A 7,265-nucleotide genomic window follows, 5' to 3' on the forward strand; every position below is an offset into this window, starting at 1 on the left:
CAAATGCTAGATTCTGAACCTTGGATAGCTCGGTTCTGGATATCTGTACAGACTGAGGGATGAGAGGCTGGAGAACAGCCTCACAGAAAGGGATGTGGAGGTTCTGACTCAGCATGAATCAGCAGTGTGCCCTATTATCTTGCCCTGCCAATAGCCTGAAATGCACATACCCATCATTTGATTTATCGTGTATAATAAAACGTAAAACACTCAACTGGATCTAGGACCTCAAGTTCCATGTTCTTGAGCTGCACGAGCAGACAGTCTGTACACTTGAAGTCAAGGTTGGGTCTAAACACAATGGAAAGTGATCCAGTGTATGTACCCTCTAAGTATCTGAAAACAATGACTGTAGTACCTTTAGCAATGGTATATACAGCATTTCCACACCTGCTCAAAGCCAACTAATGTACCAGATCTGAAGGACCTGATCCATTATGACAGTAATATGAACCACGTACAATGTTTCGGACCTTCAGAGTGTTCTATCAGCATAAATTAATGACTTATTTCCAACACTTATATGAAACAGGTATGTATTTACACAAATAGGGAAATCAAGATCCCATTAACAATTTATTTATAGAATGACCTAGTTGCATTCAGGCATGTTGGACTGCATTCTTGACAGTTTCTGGATGTAAAAAAATGTACAAGTCATTGACTTAGTGTTGTGGTGTTGCTTCAAATATTTCCAAGTAAAGGAGTTCAAGTAAAGGAGTTCACAGTGCCCTCCTTCTTTGTACCTGTTTCCTATGTCTTGCCTGTTTAACTTCTCACTTGTCTGGGGCAGTGGATATCACTTACTTTCACTGTGGATTTACTCTGCCTAAGGGCAAAAGCCATCTAAGAGAGTCTCTGTATTAGTGCTGGTCATTCTCTGGTCTAAGGCCAGTAACAGCGTGTGAAGTGCTTACAAGGGATCTGGGAAAAGTGACTGGGAAGCACAGCTGACAGTACATATATGCTATGTTTTATCTACGTTAAAAAAATTGTCGGGTTCCATTGATCAGAAAACATCAGAAAACTCTGAAAGACTCTGAAAATCTGAGTGAAGACCCTGCATACGTGTCCTATCATTTCTGTCCCAGAAAAGGTGACAAACTAATTCATCTTCAGGATCCATTTTGTATTGTTTGCTCTTGGTTTGTCTTGCAAGCAGAGTTTTCAAAAAGCCTCCATGACACTAGAAGCATTTTCTAATGAAACGTTGGTAGGAGCTTCACCACTGACTTCACCAGGAACAGCCTTAGGTCAACTCTAGGCTCTTTCTGGAAAAATAAATAAATAAATAAATAAATAAATAAATAAATAAATAAATAAATAACCCAGGAAAACAACAACAACAACAACAACAAAAAGCCCTCAGTCTTTGTTTTCTTTAGAAGGACATCCTGTGACTTTATTACAGAGTTCTGCCAGTCCAAGGGAGGCAGAAAAAGAGAGAGACAAAATCTCCTCTAAATATCAAATTATCAGTAGAAAGCAGCCAGTGACTTGCCATTTTTAACAGTGTATAATCAGCAGGGAACTGTCACAGATGTCCTACATTCTCCAAACAATGTTTCAGTTTCTCTTTTCCTTTTGAATCTTTTCTGAGACTTCCCCTCACCAGCCATCTTCCCAGTCCTCTGCTAGGTTTCACTGGGTTCTTCACTTCTTTCTTAAACCATACCCTATAAAGTATATTCCCTTTTGTACATCTAGATCTTCTTTCAGCTTTCTCGCTTTCCTTCATTCCCTCCTAACACTCACAATATTAATTCAGGTCACTTCTGTTTTTTTTCATCTCAGTAGAAGCGTGTAATTGTGTTTGAGTATCTGTACTATCCTCATCTGTATGAATAATGTTTTTCATTTCTACAGTAGTCCAACAAGGATGAAATCATTTCCATCTAATGCCTATTGGTGTTAAACCACAAAACCAATAAGAAGCCTTTCCCAAAAGGAATTCCAGTTCCAAGAAAATAGTTTTTTATTGCTAAAACCTGGATTCCCCGTACTGCTTATCTTGTAGTTGCTCGAGGCTTCTACCAAACTTATTCAGAATTAGTGGAAGTTTATGCATCACCATCAAAGGAGTTAGGATTGCATTATAGCTTGTTACAAGATCATTTTATTTTCTCCCACATGCTCAATCTTGTTCCCACTAACTCCTGCATACTTCTGCTGGGTGTTGTATCCTTACAAGGGGTGTTGCACAGTAACAAGTGGAATTTTAGCCATCAAATATACCTTCTGTATAGCCCACTTATTGTTTTTGGAAAGTGTTCAGTTCCTTCTATTGTTTTCCTGTCAATAAATGTTCACTGATGAATACGTTGTCCATGCTGATGACAGGTTTTACCTTTAGAGTAGACAAACAGAAAGGTGGTAAGACCATGCAAAGTCAACTGCTGTTACGCCTTATCCTAGCATGAATGCAAGACACTTTAGGGGTGTCATGCTCTTTACTTCTGGTATTAAATTGCTCAGTAGCTGAGACTGTATGCAAACCAGCTGCTTTTCTAGGTGACATATTAGTTGCTCCTATAGGAACATTCTGCATCCAAATCCTATTCAAGAATGCCACTGGGAACAAAGCTGGCTCATCTCCATGAAACATTCACAGTATTGGAACACGAAGCTGATGCATTGTGTGCTATATTTTTCCTCTTCAGTTCGGGGAAAAATATCAGAAAAAAAGGAAGATGTGAGCCATCAAGTCTGCAACGCACCCACGTTGCAATCGTGAACTGAGAACAAGATCTCACCACCAACGTTTTCAAGACCTGGCAGCAAATAGGAAAAACAAGTGAACAATCAATGGCTACGGACTCAGTCTTTGCAGCCAGGCTTCTGTCTGGTATGAGTTTGGGCTACCTCTGTAAAATCAGTCCAGCCTATGGGCCACTTACATTCAGGCTTGCTCCCAACCATTTTAGTGATTAACTAAAGCATATGGGTCACCATTTTCCATGTGACCTCAGATTGCCAGATACCTGAATATGTCTGAAATGGCCTGAGTGTGTTCAATGGCAGCAGAAAATGATTCTCTGCTTTTTAGGCACATCACCTGCTTTAACAGAGTTCCTTTTAAAGAATCCCCTTGCACCTCCATAGAAAATCCATATGTTCTTCTAAGGTGACTTTGTTGAATCAAGAATGGTACCTGCATGCAGCCTGAGTTCTCTGCTTGTTACAAATAGCTCCTAAACTACATGCATTATAAAGCAGTTTTAAAGCAAGAAAATAGCTTGAAAGGAGTGAAGGCTTAAACAGAATGCTACCTGAAGAATCATTTGTGCCAGCTCAACAGCTTTTAACACCCCTGAGACTGCTTTATTGCAAACTCAGAGGAATAGGAGATCTGGATAATAGCTACTCATAGCTTTTATTTCACCCTCAATCAAAAAGCTTCTCTATCTGTTTTCTATTTTTCACCAAAAAGCCAGTCTCCTTATGTGCTTGCTGAAGGCAACTGCCCACTTCTCACAGAAACCCTAAAAATAAGATGCAGTGGTGATGCAGTCCTACATAAACAATAGCTTGTTTTACAGAAGAAGTGCTCATTATATACTGTTTATAAACCAATCCCGGATGTCTTGTCTTACACATACATCTGCATAGAGTCACCAGTTCTGGCAAGGACAGCAGAGAGCATGGTAAAGCAGTGTAGATCAAGCTCACAACACTCCTACACAGTTCATGAAAATAGAGGGCAAGCAGAAGACTGAGACCCTTGAAGAGTCTTTGCCTTGACCACACTATCCATGGGCTGCAGTATGAAAACGCCCTCTGTTAAACATCATATGAGACAGGAGAGGCCACATAAATGATTGCAACGAGATAAGAGCTTCCATCAGACATTGCACCTTCCTACATACCAAAGTCAGTCTCTGGATACATCCCACTAGAAAGCAGGATTTATAAGTTCAAAAATTCATGGCACAGAATAGCAATGTCTGTACATTAAAGATAGCTTACAATAAAAACGCTCACGTGTTTTCCTGAATCTCTGCTCTTCTTCTGTCTGGAAATTCTTCCTATTTTTAGGATATTTCAGGACATTTTCAGGACTTCCTATGTTTGTTTGGGTTTCTGGACCTCTGGCAGATGCAGTGAGACCTGAGTAGCAAAGTTGACAGACATCACAGATATTCTCACTGTATGAGTATACTCTACCATACAACACAGGTACCTGGCTATCATCTATCTTTATGCAGGACAGTGACCTGACAGGTACAGCTCAGTTTTCTCACCCATATCACAGATGCCTGAACAAGTACTTGATAGTTGGTCTTCACACACAGTAAAAGTCCCACACGTTCTGAAAATTTTGGGTTTGTTGAGCACATGCAGGGCATCCAGGGTTTCCACAGGTTCATTCTGGAAACACAATATCATTATTGTTAATACACCCAGAAAACCTCAAGCATTACATAAATGCTTGAGGTGTGAGGTATAAATCACTTCTGAAGGTGTTTTAAATAAAATATTTGAGTTGTATGGCCTCTCAGAGCCTCTGTATCACTGTGCTGGCATTTCCACCTAGCAGCAGCATTCCCAGCCACAACCAGGCAAGCAAACAAGCAAACAAACAGTTACCATCTTCTTTGCATTGTAGATGAACTTGAAAGAAAATACAGCTGCAATTAGTTGGCACGCAGCTGTTGAATTAAATCCTTTACTGGGCAGCTAGCAGAGCACTGAATTGTGGCGTAAGCAGCAGTAGCTGGATTCAAAGTAAAGGATGCCAAAGAAAGGGTTAAGTCTACACCTGTGTGCATGTTCATAATGTGTATTTTTTCCTGAACACATTATTAGTCTGTTAGCTCATTTAGAGACTATAATGAAGTCATTCCGATGCCACCAGTATATTTTGCCAGAAAACTGGCAATCTTTAATCTGCTTCCTCTACAGCATGTCACAAAGGAAGGGAGAAACCAAAACACCGACTTCAACTAAACAATGAATTTATTTGCAGTGCTGGGTCCCAGCACATGCTGAGAAGAAAATTCTTTTGTTTATTCCCCCTTTCCATCTGATGGGCTCACACAACAAGCAAGTCATAGAGGATTCCTCAATGCAGCACAAAGTCTCCCCACCTTTTACACTCTTCTCATTCTCTGTGCCTTCCTTTGAGCTTTCCTCTAGATGAAGAAACCAAAGATAAAGCTGAAATTCTTTGAAAAAAGCCCTAGCTAATGAGTTGCTGTGCACATATGCTTTCCACATAACTGCCCATTTCCACACTCATATCTTCTTTGAGAGACAACAACAATATGCACTTAGCAGGGATTTCTAAGGGAAGTGTGCTGGGAAACAACGGTTGGCATGCCAACAAAGAGACTTTCTGCAGGAATCAGGGGCTGTAGGGGATGTGGATGAGGACAGGGACAAAGAGGAGCCAATCCCAATCCAGTTTCACACTCACCGGTGTATGTGCATTTGCAAACAGGGGATAAAAAGTACTTTAGTCAATCCCTTCTCTTGTTTCCCTATTAAACAAAATTCACTGATGTTTCAAGCTCACATGGACAACATTCAAAGGTTATGTCCATGGGAGCTAAATGAGCTGAGCTTTCCCAGTTAGCTATGACTGGGATGTAACTTGGTCAAATAAGAGAAAAACAGCTGAGCCACATCTATCCAGCTTGCCATGCACAATGGAATTCAAGAGCCGTGTGGCACTGAGGGACGTGGGCAGTGGGCATGGTGGGGGTGGGCTGATGGCTGGACTGGGTGATCTTAGAGGTCTTTTCCAGCCTTAGTGATTCTGTATTTCTGTGAAAGCAGAGAGGTGAGTCTGACAGGAAGCTGAATCTGAGGGCATATGGCTACTACAAACTCTTGCGACAATAACCTCATGTTACAGCACTGGTAGTATAGCTGAATGCTGGCAGGGCTACTTGCTTTGCTGAATGATGTGCAGCTGCCAGCATCTTGCTGGCACACCACAGCAATCTGAGCATCTCCTCTCAGCACATTGCTGCATCATAGCCATGAAGTACATTCTTCTGCTCTCCCCCTGTGCATTGATGTTGGTGAGAGCAACAGTGGGTCTTAAAAGCAGATAAAAATGAAGATGCTTGCTCATAGAATCATATCATAGAATCACAGAACGGCCTGGGTTGAAAAAGACCACAATGATCATCCAGTTTCAACCCCCCTACTATGTGCAGGGTCGCCAACCACCAGACCAGGCTGCCCAGAGCCACATCCAGCCTGGCCTTGAATGCCTCCAGGGATGGGGCATCCACAGCCTCCTTGGGCAACCTGTTCCAGTGCGTCACCACCCTCTGTGTGAAAAACTTCCTCTTAATATCTAACCTAAACCTCCTCTGTTTCAGTTTAAAACCATTCCCCCTTATCCTATCACTATCCACCCTCACGAACAGCTGTTCCCCCTCCAGTCTATAGGCTCTCTTCAAGTACTGGAAAGCCACAATGAGGTCTCTCTGGAGTCTTCTCTTCTCCAAGCTAAATAGCCCAGTTCCCTCAACCTTTCTTCATAGGAGAGATGCTCCAGCCCACTGATTATCTTAGTGGCTCTCCTCTGGACCCGCTCTAAGAGCTCCACATCCTTCCTGTACTGGGGGCCCCAGGCCTGCTCGCAGTACTGCAGATGGGGCTTTACAAGAGCTGAGTAGAGGGGACATCGTGCTGATGGAGCAGAAAGCATGGAGAGGCCAGGAGGGCACTGTGAGCAAGTGCAGATTGAAAGAGGAAGAGGCAATGAGTCTATTATGGGTTGCTTTTCAACAAAGCAAATTGTTTATTTTCTCTAAATTTATATGTGGCACAAACAGCACCAGCGGGGGACTGTGATCAGATAAGGAGAAGAAGAATAGACTTGGAGCTTAAAGCATGTGAGCAGAACCAAACAATGACTCTTGTAAGTGGCTCTGACCACCCAGCTTACTGATGGGACCTTTGGGTGGGCTTGGACTTGGAGCTGCAGCCTCCAAGACAAAAGGGCACTCCACTGTAGAGAAAAGGAGAAAGCCAAGGATGGGGGCATTTTCATACTTGATCACAAGGCACACTTGGCACAGCATGCGCATGCTGTGCATATGGCTGAACCCTGGCATGTAGCCACCTCCTGTGGTTACATCTTGCCTTGAGAGGCCCTGACAGTTTGTGGGCTCCCCCATGCTGAGACCCCAGTGCCTGGGCATACAGGATCCTCACAGAGAGTCTGGGGACAATTAGATGGCTCTGAGAAGTGGCCTTGAAAGCAAATTAAATGAGTCTCAGAGGAACAAAGCTGTGTGCCTGGGCTC

At 42.6% G+C, this 7,265-nt stretch overlaps 1 long non-coding RNA gene across 1 annotated transcript; it reads right to left on the reverse strand.

Moving 5' to 3' along the window:
- Positions 1-740: 740 nt before the first annotated feature.
- Positions 741-4,431, reverse strand: LOC116217432. Its single transcript, XR_004161974.1, has 4 exons — positions 4,242-4,431; positions 3,967-4,107; positions 2,236-2,347; positions 741-1,271 (listed from the first exon to the last, which is right to left on the reverse strand). It is a non-coding gene; the product is annotated as an uncharacterized LOC116217432 (long non-coding RNA).
- Between the last annotated feature and the right edge of the window lie 2,834 nt (positions 4,432-7,265).

This window comes from Meleagris gallopavo, chromosome 1 (genome assembly GCF_000146605.3).
Source record: "Meleagris gallopavo isolate NT-WF06-2002-E0010 breed Aviagen turkey brand Nicholas breeding stock chromosome 1, Turkey_5.1, whole genome shotgun sequence".
Taxonomy (NCBI): domain Eukaryota; kingdom Metazoa; phylum Chordata; class Aves; order Galliformes; family Phasianidae; genus Meleagris; species Meleagris gallopavo.